Here is a 23124-nt window from a genome sequence, read left to right as displayed (position 1 = left end):
TAAAATGCCTGCCGTATACTTTAGGCAAGTTCTGAGATGATTTCCCCTAACAGCACATTATTGCTTTTTGTTGAACTAAACAAACGTCTTTTATTTCTTTACTATTGTTGTTATTATTATTATTACTTAAGACTAGTTGGTTGCAGGTTGGGTTTTTTTTTTAAAGGAATTTTTTTTTTTTTTTAATTTGTTTTTGGCTGCATTGGGTCTTCGTTGCGGCACGCGGGCTTTCTCCAGTTGCGGTGAGCGGGGGCTACTCTTCGTTGCAGTGCGCAGGCTTCTCATTGCGGTGGCTTCTCTCATCGTGGAGCACGGGCTCTAGGTGTGCGGGGCTTCAAAAGTTGTGGCGTGCAGGCTCAGTAGTTGTGGCACATGGGCTTAGTTGCTCCACGGCACGTGGATCTTCCCGGACCAGGGCTCGAATCCGTGTCCCCTGCACTGGCAGGCAGATTCTTAACCACTGCACCACCAGGTAAGCCCCACAGGTTGGGTTCTATTCTGTCCTTTCCACAGCGATACCCATGTGAAGAATATCACAGGGTTTCCAGTCTTGTTAGATTTCTTCTTGGCATTGGGAAAACACTGAGCTGGCAAAATAAATAGCTCAAATCTCAGAAACATGTTAGAGTGATATGGAATCCTGTATGCTTCATAGCACTAATCAACAACCATTTATATTCTTGGGGATCGAAGGAAACATATTAAGAAAGGATATCCTTGCCTTGTACAAAACTGTCACAGTCGGCTAGCAAGAAATATTAAAGACTGAAGAAATATCCATGAAGCAGCCACTTGGTTTTCTGAAGCATGTCAATGATACCCAGAATTCATCAAGTTCATGGTTCCACATCTTGGATTGTGAAAAGTAACTAGGAAGTGTGCGTGATTTTGACCTTTAATCAAGATCTCTTTTTCTGCATTATATTAGGAATAATGAATTGTCATAAATAGCATGTGACTCAAACCAATATTCTGGGAAAATGGCTGGTGGGTTTTAGAAATTAGATGGCAAGCAACTCAAAATCAGATACTGCAAGTATCTTAAAAGGAGAGTAGCCTAGCTTCCCAGCTTTAGCTCTTACCAAACCATCCACATGTTGACCAGGCTCCTGTTCAGGTAAGAAGCACTAGAATGAAGAACATATTTACATAATATGGTGGATGAAAAATCTGAACAGGATAGAGGCAGAGGGAGAGAAGACCTGGGAGATTAATGAAAGGGAAGACTCAAAAGCATGAACTCAAGGTCTGAGGGGCGGAAGACATCATGCATCCCTTGCTGAGGGGTCAAATTATTTCTTTCATATCAGGACAGCAATGCGAAGACAGAAAACAGGAAGATTTTCAGTCAAATGCATTTTACTGGGCAAAATAATGGTAGCCAACTTCAGTCTCAATGACCTTTCATGGCAATTTGAGGATTACAAAGGAAAAATTACTGACATCAAATGACAGCACCCACTGACACTATTCCTCCCTTGACTGACATTAATCACAAGTTGCTGTCTATAAAGGAATTTTTACTTAATGGAGAAAGAAGCATATGCCACTTTATCTTAGCACCTTACTAAACAGTAGTTCTGGGATTCATGTGCATGGACTACAGACTATGTCTAGAGCTCTGCTCCTGATTTTGATGTTGGAAAAATTGTGAAGAAGTATAATACCTGACAAACTAAGGAGAGAAAAAGACCGAGAGTGAGGCTGGAGTGGGACTGGTGACGATTCTTTCTCTAAATCCCCTCACTTCCTTAGTGGATATGAAATATGAGCCAGATATACACAGACACTCTTAGTGGCCAGAGAAGAATCATCTCATCCTTTCCTTTTTGGCTTTAGTGAGTTCCCAAAGATCTAGTCAAAGAGTCGGTGTTGGACGGACCTAGTGGAGATGCCACTCATGGTTCGGTCCTTGTCCAATCATCCCAGGAAAAAGCCTTGTCCATGGATAGGCACAGCCATACCATGCAGCCCCTGTATTCTCCGACCCGGTGTGACACAGACCCATGGCCCCAGTAATGGAGGCAGGGGCCCACCTTGGTCCAGCTCCAAGCCCTGACACAGACTAACTCTTGTGCTAAAAGAGTGAGGAGTAAGTGCAGACATTAGCTCAGCAAAATTGATTCCAGGCATTGAACATGAAGCAAATGTTGAAAGGAAAATATAATTTTTGTGTCCTAACTGTGGTAGGCTGAACAATGCCCGTCCCCAAAGATGTCCATAACCTAATATCGAGAACCTGTGAATGTTGTTACCTCATGTAGCAAAAGAGATTTTGTAGATGTCATTAAGTTAAGGATCTTGAGGTGGGGAGATTATCCTGGATTATCTGGGTGTGCCCAATGTATTCAAAAGGATGCTTATAAAAGGGACACAAGAGGAGTCAGAGAAGGAGATGTGATAGCACAAGCAGAGGAACAGAGAGAGAGAGATTCAAAGATGCTACACTGCTGGCTCTGAAGACAGAGGAAGAAGCCATGAGCCAAGGAATGCAGGTGGCCTCTAGAAGCCAGAAAAGGCAAAGAAACAGATTATGTGCTAGAACATTCAGAAGGAATGCAGTTCTGAAAACCCATTGCAGACTTCTGACCTCCAGAACTATAAGATAATAAATTTGTGGTGTTTTAAGTCACTGAGTTCGTGGTCATTTGTTTCAGCAGCACTTGGAAACGAATATGCCAAGATCCCATACAGACAAGATGAGATCAGTTCGCTCCTGGCCCCTAAATTACAACCACTTAAGTCCTATCTCACTTGTCAGTAGAAATCCAGCCTTTCTGTGACTCCTCTCCACAAATAAAAGGGAAAGTTTACTCCTTCCAGGAAGTTGCCTTGGTTGTTTCCGGCTGACTCAGTCCCCTCCTGCTTTGAAACCACTCCTTCCCTCCACCCATGGGGCCACTGATGACCCTGCTGCTGGTCACTTCCCTTGCATTCCTGCATCACTCCTTTGTATTGCTTCACCCAAAGCATGATCCTGATCAGCTTCCCTAATTTCCGAAGCGAAATGCAAATGCAAGGCTGAAGCTTGTTGTAATAAGAAAAAATAATAAGTAATGATAAAACTACTAGTTGAGGAAGTTACAACACAGAAGTAACCATCTTAGGCTGGATTCCTTAGAACTGGAACCTGAGATGAGAATTCTTAGGCACGTGATTTCTTCTGGGAGACAGCAGAGGAATGAGGGAAGCAGGATGAGGCAGGGGAAGGAGTGAAGTTATCATGGGGTCTTACTGGGAATTCAGCTTCAACCTGATCCCACAGGGAATTCTGGAGTACAAACTGCACCAGAGGATAGTACCACCTCAAAGGCAAAGGGGCCAGCCTTCTGTACCCTCTGTCAGTCTGTCGTTGGCCATAGCCACTTGGGGAATGGGGTAGCATAACCTCCCAGATGAGGAGACTCCCATTCTGCTGAGAAAAATTCTCTAGATAAAGAGGTAGGGATGAATAGGCAAACCCATAGTTGCTGAGGGATATGGCATCAGGAGTCCTTAAAAGGGATGTGCGTGGGCACCAACTGCATCCATGACAACAACCTATAACATAGCTCACAACTAGTCCCGGAAGAGCACCTCTGCCCTGCCCTGGCCTCACCACTGTTCGAAAGAGTTAACTTTACTCTTCATTTTCCCACCTCCTTTCCACTCCATCAACAGAAACGTCCTTGAGCTGTCTCTTCTCCCTGGAGGAGAGGTTCCAGAGACATTTCTTTCTCCCTTAAACACATCACCCAATCCTGTTTCAGTTTCAGGATTTTCCAAAATGATTGACAGCCCTCACTCCCTCCAAGAAGACACTGGAACACAAAGGCCCAACATTAGTACATTTGTCCTAGTTTAAGTAACATGCGTGTACGGCACCAACAGTCCAATCTACGTTGAGCCAAGGTGATTAGCTCATCATTTCCCTTTCACAGCCATTCAGTCCTCCTTGGGGAGGTAAAGATTAACCCTCCACTTTATTCCTGCCATGCACAAACACCTCCATAAGAACAAGCAATAACATGCAGGCATTGAAATCTATAAACCCCTTCCTAGGGAAGAACATATCACCAAAAAGTGTTATTCATACTGCAGGTGGCAACCCATTAGTGGTCTTGAGAAAAAATTAATGAAAAAAGGCAGACTAGAAAAGATTAAAATTCATTTCAAATAACAAATGTACATGCTGTTTCATGGAGCAAGACTTTGTTTCAGTTATATTTATTCATATATGTATATTCAAACATTTGCACGTCTGGGTCATGACGTATTTCTTACTATAGGTAGGAGTCAAAAAAAAAGTTGGGAAAAAAACTCACCGATGTAAACACTTTTCACTACACAGATAACTTCTCTCATTTTCATCCGGAACAGATTGGTTTCTTGATGTCACTGGAGGTTTAGAAATCTTCATTTATTGTTGTGTGTCTTTGCTTCATGTCTACAAAAGAGAAAGATCCATCTGGGTATTTGCTTTCCCCCAAACAAGAGAATTGTCAACTCCATTCCATATCCCAAAGGTGAACTGAACTCTACTTCTCTACAAAGCCTGCTTTAAACTTTGAAATTATAACATTATGGATTGAAGTAGGTAGAATTATGTCCCCTAAAAAGATATGCTCAAGTCCTAACTCCCAGTACCTGTGAATGTGACCTTATTTGGAAATAGGGTCTTGGCAGATGTAATCAAGTTAAAATGAGGTCATACTAGGTTAGGGTGGGCCCTAATCCAGTGGCTGGTATCCTTGTAAGAAGAGGGAAATTTGGACACAGAGACACACAGGGAGAATGCCACGTGACAAGAGGCAGATATTGGAGTGATGTGTCCACAAGACAAAGAATGCCCAGAATTGCCAGAAACCACCAGAAGCTAGGCAGTGGCAGAGAAACATTCTTCCCAAGAGCCTTGAGAGAAAGAATGGTCCTGCTGATACCTTGATTTTGGATTTCTTGCCCCCAGAACTGTGAGAGAATACATTTCTTTGGTCTTAAGTCTCTGGTAATTTGTTTCGGCAGTCTTAGGAAACTAATACATGGGTTTTCCTATTTCTACACTCACCATTGAATTTTCAAAGATCTTAGCAAATATTTACATGTACCTGCTTGAATATTCATAAAACATCTCTGAAAAGATAACCAAGAAACTGACAACACTAGTTGCCTTTGGGAAAGGGAAGTGGGTAGCAGCAGAATAAGGGAAGGAGATTTTTTACTATAATATCCTTTTGAATTTTAAACCATGTGATGTATTATCTATTTTTAAAACAAATAAAATAAAAATTTTGAAAATTTAAGGCTCAAACTCAACCTACCTAGCAATCTTCCCCACCTCCCCAGAGATCACTGCTGATGGAAGCCTGTCCCATTTTTTTTAAATGAAGATGTAAAGTCCTAAAAAGAAGGATCACCCTCTTTCACAGAGAACACCTGGTTCACAGTCATTTCCCTTTTGTACCAAAAACCCAGGAAGGCTAACTGTCTAGTCTTATTCAGAGATATCTTTAGTCATCTGCCTCTCTCTTCCAAGCTATTTGCTTAAGGATAAAACGGTACAACACTGGCAGCTGAAACAATGTTCCTATCCATGATATCCTTAATTACTGACTTAAATGAAGAGCCATTGTCAGACTTCCTCATTAAAAGACATATTTTATGAGCAGATAACTCACACGAATGATTTAAGAAGGACAGATTCATCAGACAGTTTGAGGTTGAATCTAACAAAGTATGCAAAGTTAATTATATAATTTGAAGTGTTGGACGAAATGGGTCCAAGGGTCTTTCAACATCGAAGCCTCTAGTGGAGAAGGATGCAGTGTAACTGGGGCCTTCAGCTAAACTCTCCCGTGAGACAACTCCGTACAATACTGGTGATCAATGCATATTTCATGAATTGAATAAAATTAAAAGCATACAATGAAGAGCTAGAAGAGACTCTGGAATTCTTAGGCATGTTTCCCCAGCAATGCTCTGAAAATGGGCACCGGGCTGTCTGGGCTGGAATACTGACTTCACTTTAGCCAGGCTTTTTCTATGCCTCAGTTTTCTCATCTGAAAAATACAGTGATTATAATTTCTGCCTCTTAGCGTTGTTGAGTAGGTGAAGTATATGCAGTAGATGCACTTGGTACCTTGACCAGATTCCACTTACAAGGCCAGAGCACCCATCCCCTAGCAGGGGAGAATGTGGGCTACCCCAGCTGCCTCCGTCTCTGCAGAACTGCCCCGGACTGATGGTAGCCATGCCCTCCAGGAAGCTACCCCACCCCATGGCCCACAGACAAAGACTGACTGATATGTGGGTACAAAAGAGACCCCTCCTCTCAAGTCAGGGATAACTCCAAGGTGTGGTTTGTATGTCAGAGCCTCTCTTTAAGGAAGCAAGACCGCGCGTATCCTCGCTCACCTTCCCCCACCCCTCTCCTTTCCTGCTTCCCTCCCTCCCTCCCAGGTTCTCCCTGAAGAGCACTCCCCGCAATGCGCCCGACTTCCTGCTTCAGGCTCTGCTTCTAGGGAACCCAACCTAAGAGAGGAGGTAGAGAGCTTCAAAGTTAAGTGTATAAACAGTCAATCCAGTTTCATCGTTATTGCTTAATCATTCAAATTTAGGGCAAGCACAAAATCAAAGGACCTTTGACATAATCCACCCCCGAAGGCTTACAGAGGAAAGTGGTGATACAAAATCTGAAAAGACAGAAAATTACTTGGGTGAGTCTATTCCGAAACTAAGACTGAGGAGACAAACCAGGAGCCAGAAAGAGATAGACTGGCCCTCCTTAGATTTCTTTTAAAAACTAGAGACCCTGTGGTGAAGGCCTAAAATTAATATTATGCACTGCCTTGACATCTGGTGAAATCAGCAGGGTCTCAAATAGCCTAATTGCAAGTGCCTCTCCCTACTCTGCCACAAAGATCCTCTAGCCAAACAACTCTCCTTATCACAGGGACCAAGAACAGTTCCCTGCAGCCCTCAGAACTATTCAAACAAGCCAATCACATCCTCCCACAGAAGCCAGGGTACACCTCACCCTCTTGATACCAGAAGCCTGCCTCTCACAGCCCCTGGTTGTTCGCTCTGCTTCTGAGTATAACTCCCATGTAGCCCTACATGGCACATGGGATCCTCCTGCCCCAGACTGTGAGTATGGGTGACTAATAAACCATTGTCCATCTCATCTCTCCAGTGGTGGATGCTGTGTGTTCAGCCATCCCCATAACTCCATGGTGGGAAGCCATTCATCACCAGTGGGGTAAAGAGAAGGCAATGAAAACAGACCCTTATTACCAGGGCTTGTAAGACTTAGTTTTTTAACTTCTCCATTGCTTTGTTAAACTTGTCAATTTTCATATATGAAATTGAGAAAAGCCAAGTGTGTGTGTGCATATGTATGTGTCAAAGAAACAAGATTAGGTTGGAAGAAGCTGGAAAACTGTCTTTCTCTGTAGCAAACACAGGAAAGAGGCTGTGTGTGTGGATAAGAGGCAGGGGTGGATGAGGCAGGGCTCGCTTGGGCCAGAGGGAGAGAGGAAGAAACGGACAACTTGCCGAGACAAAGCTGTGTTCTAGGTAGAAGCCTGGCCGCTCCCCGTTAGACCAAGGTGCTTCCCATTAGAACAGAAACCAAAAATCAGTGGGAACGGATCAGAGCTCAAAAGTAAAGGAAGTAAAGGTGCTCGGGCAGAAACGAAAAATGAATGAAGAACAGGTGAAATATGCATTATTCGTCAAGAACTCCTGACACTGTGGTTCTTATTAATGCAGAATGTGAGGGATGAGGTTTGGTTTCTCTCACTAGTTTTAGCTAAGGTCATCAAAAATTTTGGCTGCCTTTTTTTTTTTTTTTAATTATTTATTTATTTATTTATTTTTGGCTGTGTTGGGTCTTTGTTTCTGTGCGAGGGCTTTCTCTAGTTGTGGCGAGTGGGGGCCACTCTTCATCGCGGTGCGCGGGCCTCTCACTATCGCGGCCTCTCTTGTTGCGGAGCACAGGCTCCAGACGCGCAGGCTCAGTAGTTGTGGCTCACGGGCCTAGTTGCTCCGCAGCATGTGGGATCTTCCCAGACCAGGGCTCGAACCCGTGTCCCCTGCATTGGCAGGCAGATTCTCAACCACTGCGCCACCAGGGAAGCCCTGGCTGCCTTTTAAGTACACAGTACCTTGACCTTGATACTCAGCCTAGTTATGAGATCACTGGAGACAAGTTGAAGGAGGTGCCAATTCCTAGAGCCTTACAGGAGAAACCTTTCTGATAATCCCCAAATCACATCCCTCTGGACTTTTCATTCAATTCAACTCATGATTTAGGCACTAAGCACCTATACTATACAATACCTAATGTACTGTGTTTTTCCATATGTGCACCTATGATATGAGAGAATCTGCCCTTTTAACAAGCCCAAAGGTGAGTCTTATGTGTCCCAAAATTTGAAAAGTAATACTTGAAAAGATGCAAAGGAGAAAAAGGCAGGTGAAGCACTGATATTAAAATACAAGAGTGTTCTTTGGAAAAAATGGGTCAGAGGCATTTCTCCAGAGAAGACGTACAGATGGCCAACAGGTACATGAAAAAAATACTCAAAATCACTACCAGTCAAAATCACCTTATACCGGTCAGAATGGCCATCATAAAAAAGTCTACAAATGGGGAGTTCCCTGGCAGTCCAATGGTTAGGACTTGGCGCTTTCACTACCGTGGCTCAGGTTAAACACCTGGTCGGGGAACTAAGATCCCATAAGCTATGCGGCGCGGCCAAAAAAAAAAAAAAGTCTACAAATAACAAATGCTGGAGAGGGTGTGGAGAAAAGGGAACCCCCCCACACTGTTGGTGGCAATGTAAATTGGTGCAGTCACTATAGAGAACAGTATGGAGGTTCCCTAGAAAACTAAAAATAGGGTTACCATATGATCCAACTACCCCACTCCTGGGCATATATCTGGAAAAGATGAAGATTCTAATTCGAAAAGATACATGCACCCCAGTGTTCATAGCAGCAGTATTTACAATAGCCAAGACATGGAAGCAACCCAAATGGCCATTGACAGATGAATGGATAAAGGTGTGGTATATATATATATATATATATATATATATATTAATACAATGGAATACTACTCAGCCATAAAAATGAATGAAATAATGCCACTTGCAGCAACATGGATGGACCTAGAGATTATCATACTAAGTGAAGTAAGTCAGACAAAGAAAGGTAAATATCATATGATATCACTTATATGTGGAATCTAAAAAATGATACAAATGAACTTATTTACAAAACAGAAATAGACTCACAGACATAGAAAACAAACTTAAGGTTACCAAAGGGGAAAGGTGGGGGGAAGGATAAGTTAGGAGTTAGTGATTAACAGATACACACTACTATATATAAAATAGATAAACAATAAGGACTTACTGTATAGCACAGGGAACTATATTCGATACCATGTAATACCCTACAACGGGAAAGAATCTGAAAAAGAATATACATATGTGTGTGTGTGTGTGTGTGTGTGTAAATATATATATATATATATATATATACACATATATGTGTGTGTGTATATATATATATATACACACACACATATATGTGTATATATAACTGAATCATTTTGCTGTACACCTGAAACTAATGCAGCATTGTAAATCAAGCATACTTCAATTTTAAAAAATGGGTCAGAGGGAGTTAGTCTTTAAAAAAACAAGATAAAATAAAATGAAATAAAATAAAACAAAATAAAGTACAAGTTCACATAGATTGAGTCACACTATTAATGGACCAACAGGAAGGACAGAAGCTGTTGAAAAGGGGAGGAAGGTAACTGTTCAGCCTCCTGAAAGATAGGGAGGTTAACCTGGGCTTTGAAGATGAGTAGGATTTAAATTGACATAGAAAGCATTCCACACACCCACACAATAATGGAAGTGAGCATTCAATGCAGCTAGTATTCATTAATTACTAAAAAAAAAAAAAAAGGCAAACGTCTCAACAAGTACACAGTGGTTGCCATTTTTATTTGGCTGACTCCTTATTTGAGGGAAACAAGTGACAAAAAAACCTATTTAAATACTTAAATCATAAAAACCACAACTAAGTGGTACCACACTAATTCTTTATTCATGTGAGATTTGACCGTGTAGCTCAGGCAGTGCCACCAAGGACCTGGTTTCTCACTATGCAGTTCCTTCTCACCCTTCCATGCTGTTGGCACCATCCTCAGGGCTTTCATGCTGATCCCTTGGCTTGCCCCTCACTGAAGCAAAATGGCACCTCAAGTCCAAACCTCACATCCTCACACCAACTCTTTAGGACAAGAGATGGTCTCTTTCTATAGCCTCTGTCTATCTTTCAGCCCCATCCTGAATCATGTTCTCACTTGCTCTCTGCACCCCAGCTCCATTGGCCTATTTCAAGCTCATCAAATACGCTATTCTTACTTCTATCACAGCACATGGGCTTCCATGGTGCATTCTTTCTCCTCTTCACCTAGTTCACACACACTCAAATTTCATCTCCCAGCATAAACTTCATGACAAGGTCAGCCCCTGTTATATGCTCTCAATACATAGTGTAGTTCTCCTTCGTGGCAATATATACATATAACCATTTGATTAGTGTTTGTCTTTTCTACAAGAAAGAAACCATGTCTGGTTTGGTTTATCATTGTATCCTCAGCATCAAGCCAGTGTCTGGACAGTGGGCACTTAATACATATTTGTTGATTGTATAGTTGGATGGATGGATGGATGGATGGATGGATGGATGGATGGACTTGGCTTCTAAACATGGCCATGTAACTAATTAGCTACCTAACCTTCAGCTTTTTTGAGATTCAGTTCTCTCAACTGTGAAATGAAAAGGTTGGACTAGTTGACCTTTAAGACCCTTTCTGAATTTAAAGTGCTGAATTCATAAAGTGTTACTGGCAAGAGAATTTCTTTAACTGCAAGTATGGTGGAAACAAACTAAAAAATGGTGTTTTGGGTTACTCTGCTATCCTTTTACAAATGTCATTTTTAATCTAATTCTGACTTTGTGTGGGTCTCACGCAGTAGTTAGCAATCTGGAGAAATTGATATCCTAAAACTGTTACCGAGCAGCTGGAATTGCCAAATAGCTAATACAAGTTAGAAAAATATATATTGACAGTCTAGGCAGATGTTAAATTAAATGTTATTGAGAACATTTTACACATGTTCCTTTCCCTACCCTATCCCCCCAAATTTGCAATATTCAAAGTAAAGGGTGGATTCGGTTTGATGCACTGCTAAAAATAAAATTTCCATCTTTGAGTGATGTTTATACAGAGCACTATTATCATATTGAAATAGTTTTATCTTGAATTTACAAAATAGCCTTGCTGTATCCAAGTTCATAGAAATTTGATTAGATCCTAAATACATTTTCATTCAGGGTTCAATTCATATCCATCGATTTCTGCATCTTAAAAGAAAATATAATTCAGCTTTTCACTTGACATGCCTATGAAGCACAAGATAACATTTCCTACCTGCTCCTCCATTCAACATCTGGATCTGAACTATAATTTGCCTATAAATAAGAAATGAGAATTTTGATCAGGCAGCTTTGCAATCTGTTCAAAATAGTCTGGGAATACTTGATTGCATAACAAACCTCCAAGTAAATCAAGTGGTCTTAAGACAGTTTAACTACCATACAATATTTTATTATATTCTATCTCCCCTTAAAAATTATACTTTCTAATGAAGTGATGCAGCCAGAGTATTGATAAAGAGAGAGCACTATGTGGAAATGTCCTTGTGAAAAGAAACTCCACTTGTTGAGGAAACCAAGGCCCCGTTGTTCCTCTTCTAAGTGGCTGGGGCAGGAACTGGCTAACTGTTCCCCAAACCCATTTCCATATCCTCCTTGGCTCCCAGGTAGACTGCATTTCCCAGCCTCCCACGTGACAGATTCCTGGCCAATGGAATGTAGGCAGGAACTTATACACCCCACTTTTGGGCCTGGCTTATAAAATCCTCCCATGCAATCCTCCACCCTCTTACCTCCCACACATGAAAGATGGCAGAGCTAGGTATGCCTTGTTTTGTGAACACTGTGTAGGGCAGAGCCTCTCTCCACTGTCTCATACTCCCAACCAAATTATGAGCTAGCAGAAGAGAGACTACATTATAGTATCTGTCATTCTTCTCAGTATCTTAGGCTTCTGAGCACAGCACACTACCAAAAGCCTCCATTAAAAATTTGCTATAGGTGATTACTCCTTTTCCCCCATTTTTTCTTCATTTTAAAGACAGAAGAGTAAAGAAGAGGGGAGAGCCTGACATTTCATGACTTTTTTGCCCAAGAACCGTCTATCCTTGCATAAATTGGGCCCATAAAATAGATTGGCTGCAAGAATGGAGAAAATGTTTAGCTTCCTCAAATGAGTGTATTAGTCCAAGTTCTCATAGAAGCATATGCCAAGATAAGATTAAACATACAAGGATTTTACTAAGAGAAATGCCCATGAAAGAAATTGGAGAGTGAGCCAGGAAAGCTAGAGGGTCATGAGACTATGACGCGAGGCTGACCCAGAGTGAAGAAGCGAGGGGGAGAAGGTTGGGCAGAAGTGTGCTGCAATGTAGTCTAAGGAAGGTTTGGCAAGGCCATCAGGGAGTCCTCAAGCCAAAGCTGGCCATCGGAGGAATCCCATGTCTCTCCAGAAAAAAACCTGCCTTGGTACTTCTGCCACACATCATTGGCTGGGAGCACCCCTTGGGAGGCAAGGCCTTGGCTCAAACTTGGAGATGGATTTCAGAACCCAGCAGCTGGGGCCATCAGTCAGTTATACTCCCCGCAGTTCTTCAAAGCACATTCTCATCGCTTCTACAGAGTGTTCTATTAAAGGCAACATGAGCTTATCCATCTTATCTGTATATCTTTTTGTTTTAATAGATTTTAGCCACTATGAAAACATAAAGGATCAGGACCAGAAAAAACTAGTCTCCATGATGGGTCTTGTCATAAATTTTGTTTTTATCAGTCACCATCAGTCAAACACATAATGCTCCCCCAGTGAATAGAGGCTCATTAACCAAGTTAGGATTTATATTCAGCTGCTAGTTATGGGCACTGGAGATAAAAAAATGGTTTAACCAAGACAGAGGTTTATTTCCCTCTTATATAAAAGAAGTCTGTAGTTAAGCAGTGCAGTGATAGTATTAGGTTGGCCACAAAGTTCGTTTGGGTTTTTCTGTACATCTTATGGAAAAACCTGAACGAACTTTTTGGCCAACCCAATATAATAGCTCTGAAGTATCATACTGGACCCAGCCACCTACTATATTTCTATTCCTTCATTCTTAGAGTATGATTACCATTCTCAGGTCATCTCATGTTTCAGAATGGATTCTGGGAATCCAATCATCATGTTTGTATTCCAGTTAGGATGGAGGGGAAGAAGTGAAAACAGAAAGGGACATATGCTAGCTATGTGCCCCTTTAAAAAACAAACAAAAGTAACTATTCCTGGGAAGTACCACTGTATGCAGACAATTTCAAGATACAACTCATGGGCAACACTTTGCTACACAGGAGGCTGAGGAATGAATTCTTTAAGCTGTGCAGAAAAATTTCCCAACTCTTTTCATAGAAGAAGGGGTATGAATACTGGGCAGGTATTCTTTTTCCCAGCCATTTCTCGGGTTTGGTTCTGAAAAGAAAGTTTTAATTTAAAAAGGCTGGTAAGGTTTTTCCTCTGCTACTAGATGAATCTATTATATTAATGACAGCCACTGATCCAATTCAATTACCTTCCATAAATTTGCACATATTGTTTATTGGTTGCCTTGTCCATATAACCTGTTCATTTTGTACTTTCTTTCCTCTCTGAGGAAAAGTAAATTTTCTTTTTTTTTTTTTTCCATTATATTAGAGGCCTTCTAGGCTATCTGCCCACCCCACCAGCTTCCCTCTCTGAGAACTGCTCTCCCAGACAAGAGTGCTTCCTGAGTCATATTTCTAACTACCTAATGCATCCCTGACCCTTGAATATTAGGTCAGGGATAGAAACTAAACCAAGCTGAGCAGACCCATTTCTCTCTTCTGAGAACTGGGATCTGGAATCAAGATCACACCTGTCTCCACTGGACATTTGAATAAAGGAGATGTGAATTTATTTTATTAATTAATTTATTTATAAATTTATTTATTTATTTATTTATTTTTGGCTGTGTCGTGTCTTCGTTGCTATGCGCAGGCTTTCTCTAGTTGCGGTGAGCAGGGGCTACTCTTGGTTGCGGTGCGTGGGCTTCTCATTGCAGTGGCTTCTCTTGTTGCGGAGCACGGGCTCTAGGTGCATGGGCTTCAGTAGTTGTGGCTCACGGGCTCTAGAGTGCAGGCTCAGTAGTTGTGGTGCACTGGCTTAGTTGCTCCATGGCACGTGGGATCTTCCCAGACCAGGGCTTGAATCCGTGTCCCCTGCATTGGCAGGAGGATTCTTAACCACTGCACCGCCAGGGAAATCCCAAGGAGATGTAAATTTAGAAATGATAGGGACAGACATCTTCTGCCATGTTTATGGAACAGTCAAGAGAGCCAGTTTGCTGACAGAGGAGAGTAAAGCAGAGATGGCACAGCTCTTACTTTGCTGTAGTTATGTGGATCAATCCCTTCCACAGATATTTTCCCAAATATTACATCCAAGTAGATGAACTGGAAGGACCATAAATAGCTGGTAGCTAGTGTCAGGTGCTTTCCAAACTACCCCTATTATTAGGACCTAACCAATATAATCCCAGCCTTTTCTTCTATGGTCCTTCCAATGTGGTACACTGAAACCAGCATGAGATTTGTTGATTTTTTAATGTGTTCCCTGATTCCTATTCCTATCCTTAGCGTATATTTCATTGAGTAGCTATCTGTTACTTCCTATCAGTAGACTCATCCTGCCTGCCGTATGTTATCACAGCTACTGGGGATAAAGATAGTGATAAGGGTTGGGCTTGTTGGATTCAATTTGAGAAACTGAGTTCATTTGGAGTTCTACACTATGCTAGGTCTGGAGAATAAACAGATAAATAAGACATGGACCCTGCCCAGCAATTTATAAGTTGCTATCATAAGTGACTCTCAACCAAGTTCTGGTACTGTATTTGCATGTCAAGTCATATCTAGCAAAAGGAGTTAAGATCTCTCAATTGGAAGATGTCCAATAGCTTAGAGGCAGAAAGGGACGATGACTCCACTGATTTCTTGGAAAAAGGAAATCCTTTCAAAATTTTTTCTTTTTCCCCTCTCTGACCTGATTTTTACCTACACCCCTCTGTTTGTTTGCACTTGGTGTATAGATAGCTCCACTGAGAAGGAGATCAAAAAGAATGCCAAAGCTCTTTTTTGACCAAAATGCTATGATACTAGAAATCAACTATAAGAAAAAAACTGCAAAAAACCCAAACATGTGGAGGCTAAATAATATGCTTCTAAGCAACCAATGGCTAACTGAAGAAATCAAAGAGGAGGAGGAGAATAAGATTCCACAAGCCTTGTGGCCAAAAAAAAAAAAGTAATCATGAGGGGAGGAGAATACAAATGCAGGGTTTTAAAAATTTATTTGAAATTAAGAGATAAGCAACTTAAAACAATCATACGCACGTGCACACACACACACATATATAGACTGCTATACAAAAACCTCATGGTAACTGCAAACCAAAAATCTGTAATAGATATACACACAAAAAAAGAAAAAGGAATCCAAACATAGCGCTAAAGATAGTCATTAAATCAAAAGAGAAGAGAGCAAAAGAAGAAGAAAGGGGAAAAAAAGACCTATAAAAACAAATCCAAAACAATTAACAAAATGGCAATAAGGGCTTCCCTGGTGGTGCAGTGGTTGAGAATCCGCCTGCCAAGGCAGGGGACACGGGTTTGAGCCCTGGTCTGGGAAGATCCCACATGCCACGGAGCAACTGGGCCCGTGAGCCACAACTACTGAGCCTGCGCGTCTGGAGTCTATGCTCCGCAACAAGAGAGGCCGTGATAGTGAGAGGCCCGCGCACCGTGATGAAGAGTGGCCCCCGCTTGCCGCAACTAGAGAAAGCCCTCACACAGAAACGAAGACCCGACACAGCCATAAATAAATAAATAAATAAATAAATAAATTTAAAAAATGACAATAAGAACATATATATCAATAATTACCTTAAATATAAATGGACTAAATTATCCAACCAAAAGACACAGAGTGGCTGAATGGATACAAAAACATGACTCGTATGTATGCTGCCAACAAGAGACTCACTTCAGATCTAGAGACACACACAGACTACAAGTTAGAGAATGTAAAAAGGTATTCCATGCAAGTGGAAATCAAAAGAAAGTCAACGTAGCAATAAGTGTATCAGACAAAATAGACTTTAAAATAAAGGCTGTTAACGAAAAAGGACACTATGTAATGATCAAGGAATCAATCCAAGAAGATCTAACAATTGTAAATAAATATGCACCCAACATAGGAGCACCTAAATATATGAAGCAAATATTTACAGACATAAAAGGAGAAGTCGACAGTAACACAATGACAGTAGGGGACTTTAACACCCCACTCACATCAATGAACAGATCAGCCAGACAGAAAATCAATAAGGAAACTGGCCTTAAATGACATGTTAGACCAGACAAACTTAATTGATATATAGAGCATTCCATCCAAAAGCAGCAGAATACACTCTTTTCAAGTGCACACAGAACATGCTCCAGGATAGGTCACATGCTAGGTCACAAAACAAGCCTTAGTAAATTTAAGAAAATTGAAATCATGTCAAGCATCTTTTCTGACCAAAATGCTATGAGACTAGGTATCAACTACAAGAAAAAAACTGCAAAAAACACAAACACATGGAGACTAAACAATATGCTACTAAACAACCAATGGCTAACAAGAAATCAAAGAGGAAATAAATACCTAGAGACAAATGACAATGAAAACACAATGATCCCAAACCTAAGGGACGCAGCAAAAGCAGTTCTAAGAGGGAAGTTTATAGCAATACAATCTTACCTCAGGAAACAAGTAAAATCTCAAATAAACAAGATAATCTTACACTTAAAGCAGCTAGAGAAAGAACAAACAAAACCCAAAGTTAGTAGAAGGAAAGAAATCATAAACATCAGAGCAGAAATAAATGAAATAGAGACTAAAAAATAATAGAAAAGATCAGTGAAACTAAAAGATGGTTCTCTGAAAAGACAAACAAAATTGACAAACCTTTAGCCAGACTCATCAAGAAAAAATGGGAGAGGGCCCATATCAATAAAATCAAAATGAAAAAGGAGAAGTTACAATCAACACCATAGAAATGCAAAGGATCATAAGAGACTACTATGAACAACTATATGCCAATAAAATGGAAAACCTAGAAGAAATGGACAAACTCTTAGAAAGGTACACTATCCCAAGACTGAACCAGGAAGGAATAAAAATATGAACAGACCAATTACCAGTAATGAGACTGAATCAGTAATTTAAAAACTCCCAGAAAACAAAAGTCCAGGACCAGATGGTTTCACAGGTGAATTCTACCAAACATTTAGAGAAGAGTTAAGACCCCTCATTCTCAAACTATTCCAAAAAACTGCAAAGGAAGGAACACTTAACAACGCATTCTATGAGGCCAGCATCACCCTGATACCAAAACCAGACAAAGATAGCACACAAAAAAGAAAATCACAGGCCAATATCACTGATGAACATGGACACAAAAATCCTCAATAAAATATTAGCAAACCAAATCCAACAATACATTAAAAGGATCATACACCATGATGAAGTAGGATTTATCCCAGGGATGCAAGGGTTTTTCAATATCTGCAAATCAATCAACGTGATATACCACATTAACAAATTGAAGAATAAAAAACATATGATCATCTCGATAGATGCAGAAAAAGCTTTTGACAAAATTCACTATCCATTTATGATAAAAACTCTCCAGAAAGTGGACATACAGGGAACATACCTCAACATAATGAAGGCCATATATGACAAACCCACCGCTAACATCATACTCAATGGTGAAAAGCTGAAAGCATTCCCCTTAAGATCAGGAACAAGACAAAGGTACCCACTCTCGCCGCTTTTATTCAACATAGTTTTGGAAGTCCTAGCCACAGCAATCAGAGAAGAAAAAGAAATAAAAGGAATCCAAATTGGAAAGAAAGAAGTAAAACTGTCATTGTTAGCAGGTGACATGATACTATACATAGAAAATCCTAAAACTGCCACCAGAAAACTACTAGAGTTCATTAATTAATTTGGTAAAGTTGCAGGATACAAAATTAACATACAGAAATCTGTTGCATTTCTATATGCTAACAATGAAATATCAGAAAGAGAAATTAAGGAAACAATCACATTTACCATCAGATCAAAAAGAATAAAACACCTAGGAATAAACCTACCTAAAGAGGCAAAAGACCTGTACTCTGAAAACTATAAGACATTGATGAAAGAAATTGAACTCCACACAGATGGAAAGGTACCGTGTTCTTGGGTTGGAAGAATCAATATTGTGAAAATGACCATACTACCCAAGGCAATCTACAGATTCAATGCAATCCCTTTCAAAGTACCAATGGCATTTTTCACAGAATTAGAACAAAAAACTTTACAATTTGTATGGAAACACAAAAGACCCTGAATAGCCAAAGCAATCTTGAGAAAGAAAAACAGAGCTAAAGGAATGAGGCTCCCTGACTTCAGACTATACTACAAAGCTACAGTCATCAAAACAGTATGCTACTGGCACAAAAACAGAAATATAGATCAATGGAACAGGATAGAAAGTCCAGAGATAAAGCCACACACCTATGGTCAACTAATCTATGACAAAGGAGGCAAGAATATACAATGGAGAAAAGACAGTCTCTTCAATAAGTGGTGCTGGGAAAACTGGATAGCCACACATAAAAGAATGAAATTAGAACATTCTCTAACACCATACGCAAAAATAAACTCAAAATGGATTAAAGACCTAAATGTAAGGCCGGACACTATAAAACCCTCAGAGGAAAACATAGGCAGAACGCTCTTTGACATAAATCACAGCAAGATCTTTTTTGATCCACCTCTTACAGTAATGAGAATAAAAACAAAAATAAACAAATGGGATCTAAATAAACCTAAAAGCTTTTGCACAGCAAAGGAAACCATAATCAAACAAAAAGACAATCTACAGAATGGGAGAAAATATTTGCAAATGATGCGACCAACAAGGGATTAATTTCCAAAATATACAAACAGCTCATGCAGCTCAATATCAAAAATAATAGTAATAATAATAATAAAAAATAAACAACCAAGTCAAAAAATGGGTAGAAGTTCTAAATAGACATTTCTCCAAAGAAGACATACAGATGACCAACAGGCACATGAAAAGATGCTCAACATCACTAATTATTAGAGAAATGCAAACTGAAACTATCGATACAATGAGGTACCACCTCACACCAGTCAGAATGGCCATCATCAAAAAGTCTACAAATAATAAATGCTGGAGAGGGTGTGGAGAAAAAGGAACCCTCCTACACTGTTGGTGGGAATGTAAACTGGTGCAGCCACTATGGAGAACAGTATGGAGTTTCCTCAAAAAACTAAAAATAGAGTTATCATATGGGCAATCCCATTCTTGGGCATATATCCAGAAAAGATGAAAACTCTAATTTGAAAAGATATATGTACCCCAATGTTCATAGCAGCACTATTTACAATAGCCAAGATACGGAAACAACCTAAATGTCTATCAACAGATGAATGGATAAAGAAAACAAAAGAAAAAGATCTACAGGTAACTACATTTAGGTGGTTTTCAAATGAAAAAGCTCAGAATTATGCCAGGTTATGAAAGTTTATAAAAATTTTAATGCAAATACAAGGAAACAGCAATACTTTTCCTTAGTCTTCCCTTTTCACTCTGGTCCACCTTGCTGTTAAAAAAAAAAAAATTGAGTTCCCTGCCTTCTGGAACTTTTTATCAGCAGGAGGTGAGAAATCATATAAATTTCTGGAAACAAATGGTAACAGTCAGTCATTTCTTTTATAATGGACCATTAGATTGGTGTATTTGCATGTATCATCAAATTCTCTAATGGAATGACAATGCTAGAGAGATAGTCTAATACAATTAGAATGTAGGCTTCTGGGATAAAATTACTACATGTTTTCCTTGGAGGAGAAAAAAATGGACATCCTCTACCATGAAAATACCAATGAGAAAAAAGAAGCTAAAAAAAAAAAAGAAGCTATTCTGAATGATTTTGTCCAATTTAACATTTTTCTATCATAACAAAATTCTTATGAATTTCACATTAGCCAGTGATTTGAAGGCAGGCATCTTCCAGAGCGAAATTTTAAAAAATGTAGAACACAGGATAATCAAGATCAGGAGCATCATCTTTTATTCTTTGATGGAAAAGGCAGATGCTTTATGAATACAATTATCAGTGAAGGCCAATGTTATGTCTCTAACAAGGAACTGCAGGAGCACTCACCTGAGCAATGCGTCTTTGTGGCAAATGAGAGCTGGAACTAGATACAAACTCCCAAGTGGGACAGAACCAGAGGCATGCCCTTGTTCAGAGTTGCACATAGGTCCATCCCAGCCTAGAGGTTGGTTTTCAAGAGTTTATGGCACCAGATTTAATTTTCACACCTCCTTTTCCCATCAGTACTTGGAAGTATTGGTCAAACACGCCCTATCCCCAATGGAAGGCTTCCCTGGTGAACACTGCTCCCTTCTACTCCCTCAAACGACAGAACTATCCCATCACTCCTTGCACTGTTGTCACAGCTCCCACAGCACCCTGACTCACTCCAGAGAAATTATAAAACCATATGGAAATCAAACCCAATACAATTCCACATCTGGAAGAGTTTGGGGAATACCTTCCCAAGCCTGTAGTTTTATACTAATTTTTTAAGTGAACCTAAGCATTTTGGAGACTTTATTTTTTAATACAACATTAAATTAATATATTAAATGTTATGCATATATTCTATAGAAAAGTGGGAATAGTAAAAAGGGGAGAGAGAGCTAGAATTAAAAAACAGTGGCTTGGACTTCCCTGGTGGTGCAGTGGTTAAGAATCCACCTGCCAATGCAGGGGACATGGGTTCGAGCCCTGGTCCGGGAAGATCCCACATGTCACAGAGCAACTAAGCCCATGTGCCACAACTACTGAGCCTGTGCTCTAGAGCCCGCAAGCCACAACTACTGAGTCCACGTGCCACAACTATTGCAGCCTGCGCACCTAGAGCCCAAGCTCCGCAACAAGAGAAGCCACCACAATGAGAAGCCCACACACCACAACGAAGAGTAGCCCCCGCTCGCTGCAACTAGAGAAAGCTCGCACGCAGCAATGAAGACCCAACTCAGCCAAAAGTAAATAAATAAATAAATGTATAAAAAAGAAAACATTAAGCTAAGTGAAAAAAGTCAGTCACAAAAACACAAACAAACAAACAAAAAAACAGTGCCTTTAACATGTATTTTAACAACATGAGTAATTTAAATCTGCCTCCTGGCATCAGAAAAGACATTCCGAAATGTTTTTCAGAGATGAATTTTGGTTTTTTGAAATTTAGTGATAGGATGGGCTTTAGCTATACTCAAATGGATTATTATAAATGAAGTATGGTTAACACAGGGGATGCTAGAACCCCAGAGGAAAGAAAATATTCAAGAGAAATATGCATTTTATTACACATTCAGAAGCTTAAAAATTTTTTTTTGTTATACTTAAAATGCCTATGGTGTACTATATTACAAATGAGGAAATAGAGTGTGAAATTAAGTGAATTGCTGAGTGGTCAACCAGTTTAAGTACATCAAATGGCATATTCACTAAACTGGTTATATCATGTTACTTATTCTAGACAGACCCATCATGGGATACATACACTTTGAAAACAACCCTGAAGAGTGTAAAGCTATTGATATGTTGATGAATGCTTTCTGCAGATATTCTCCCAAATGGTATATCCAAGTAAATGACCAAAGATAGCTGGTGGACCCAGTGTCAGGTGCTTTCCTAACTACCCTTTTATTATTATAACCTGACCGATACAATCTCAAACGTTTCCCTCTCTGGTCCTTCCATATGGCATATGGAAATCAGCATGCAATTTGGTGATTTTTTTTTTTTATCCCCATCCCCACCCCCAGCCCCAGTGCATATTCCCAAGTGTTTGTTTACTTGTTCATTTATGCATTTGTTTGCCAATCTGTGAGCAACCTGAGATCAGTAGTTCATCTCAGTCAGCATCCTCACTGCCAGAGACATGGTAAGCATCTAGCAAATGTCTGATGACAGCAAAATTATGAATCAGTCACTTATCAGTGGTGGGATCTTGGGCAGTAAATGGAAATCTCTGAGGCTCAAGTCTCCTCATCTAAAAAAGTGGGGATTAATAATAATACTTGCTTACATTAGAGTTATTTTAAGAAACAAGATTGTTAGACTATTTGGCTTTTATTGCATTGTCATCATCATTATTTTTGCCATTATTATTCTCATGATGAATTTTCAACCTTTATCCAAGAAGAGAGATTGACTCAGTCCTCTCAAAGTGCATGACTAAATTTGAACTTGAAAGATGGAGCCTGACTCATGAGAAGAGGATAATAATGGGCACTATGTTTTCATTGGAAAATCTGAGTTAGCAGCAAGAATCCTGTTTGTTAAAATTCAGATACAGATAAATAATGAGTAAGGTTCAGGAACAATTGCAGAGTATCCATGGTTACAGAAAATGCTGTCAACACCCATTGTTCTATATATACCTTGGGAGACATGTCACCACATTTCTATAAATAGAGTAGAAATTGATTCATTTCAACCTTGATCGTGTGCAAGGCTCCAATCTTCTCAGGAATAAAGGAACTAGACTTGATGTAATGGGGGAATATGTAGTTTAATGGGTGTAATGGGCCATATGTCTGAGGAAGATAAACAGAGCAAAGGAGAAAGAAAGATTATGAGAGCAAATGGGGCTTCTGAGTCTCCTGCAGGCGACTCCTTGGGGGAAGAACGACCCTGAGAACCTGAACAACCTCAAGCTACTTAAGAGTTTCTCCTGACCACTCATTCAGTTTTAAATACAAAACAAAAAGACGACT

The 23124-nt window shown here is 40.0% G+C and overlaps 1 long non-coding RNA gene across 1 annotated transcript in view; it reads right to left on the bottom strand.

The window, feature by feature from the left end:
- LOC309619985 overlaps nucleotides 1-23124 on the bottom strand; it is a 222440-nt gene that overhangs the window by 143817 nt on the left and 55499 nt on the right. Inside the window, exon 2 of the long non-coding RNA XR_014239338.1 lies at nucleotides 4305-4426. This is a non-coding gene — a long non-coding RNA (uncharacterized lncRNA). The remainder of the gene's footprint in view (nucleotides 1-4304; nucleotides 4427-23124) is intronic.

The sequence above is a fragment of the Balaenoptera borealis genome, assembly GCF_965194805.1.
Source record: "Balaenoptera borealis genome assembly, chromosome: X".
Classification (NCBI taxonomy): domain Eukaryota; kingdom Metazoa; phylum Chordata; class Mammalia; order Artiodactyla; family Balaenopteridae; genus Balaenoptera; species Balaenoptera borealis.
This window is presented reverse-complemented; position numbering and strand designations above follow the sequence as displayed.